Source organism: Colobus angolensis, unplaced genomic scaffold, assembly GCF_000951035.1.
Source record: "Colobus angolensis palliatus isolate OR3802 unplaced genomic scaffold, Cang.pa_1.0 Scaffold99, whole genome shotgun sequence".
NCBI lineage: Eukaryota > Metazoa > Chordata > Mammalia > Primates > Cercopithecidae > Colobus > Colobus angolensis.
Window position 1 is genome coordinate 4,398,358 of NW_012123931.1, and position 1,181 is coordinate 4,399,538.

Sequence of the window (1,181 nt, forward strand, 5' to 3'; positions counted from 1 at the left end):
GCTCAACATTATTAGTCACTAGGGAAATGAAAATTTAAGCCAGAATGAAATACAGTTGGCCCTCAGTATCTATGGGTTCCACATCCATGGATTCAACCAACTGCACAGTGAATGCACAGATAAAAAATATTGAAAAAAATAACAATACAACAATAAAAAACAGTATGACATAACAACGATTTACATAGCATTTAAATTATATTAGGGATCATAAGTAATCTAGAGATAAAGTAAAGTGGGGATGTGCATGGGTTAAATGCAAATGCTACACTATTTTATATTAGGGACTTGAGCATCCCCGGACTCTCCTATTTTCAGGAGTCCTGGAATCAGTCCCCAGGAATATGGAAAGATGACTGCCACTGGGTACCTAGTAGAATAGCTTTAAAAAAGACGATACAGGTCAGGCACAGTGGCTCGCCCCTGTAATCTCAGCACTTTGGGAGGTTGGGGCAGGCAGATCACAAGGTCAAGAGTCTGAGACCATCCTGGCCAACATGGTGAAACCCTGTCTCTACTAAAAATACAAAAATTAGCCAGGTGTGGTGGTGCGTGTCTGTAATCCCAGCTACGTGGGAGGCTGAGGCAGGAGAATCACTTGAGCCCCGGGGGCGGAAGTTGCACTGAGCTAAGGTCACACCTCTGTACTCCAGACTGGCATCTCAAAAAAAAAAAAAAAAAAAAGAGGATATAATGTGTCTGTTGAACATGTAGCCACTTTGTTTTTGCTTTTTGTTTTGAGACAAGGTCTCCCTCTGTCACCCAAGTTGGAGTGCAGTGTCACTGTAGCCTCAAACTGAGAAGGCAGGGATGGCTTAGGTGATCCTCCCATCCCTGCCTTCTGAGCAGCTGGGACTGCAGGTGCCCACCACCATCCCTGGCTAATTATTGTGTTTTTTGTAGAGACAGTGTTTCACCATATTGCCCAGGCTGGTCTGGAACTCCTGGGCTCAAGTGATCTGCCTGCCTTGGCCTCCCAAAGTGTTGGGATTACAGGCATGTGCCACCAGCCCTGGCCAAATATCTTAAATAATAGACATTTCAAAATTGTCAACAGAGTAAATTCCAAATGTTCTTACTACAAAAAATAAGAACAGTATTTGAGGTGATGGATATGTTAATTAGCTCAATTTGATTATTCAACATCATATTAATACATCATAACATCACTTCATACTCAA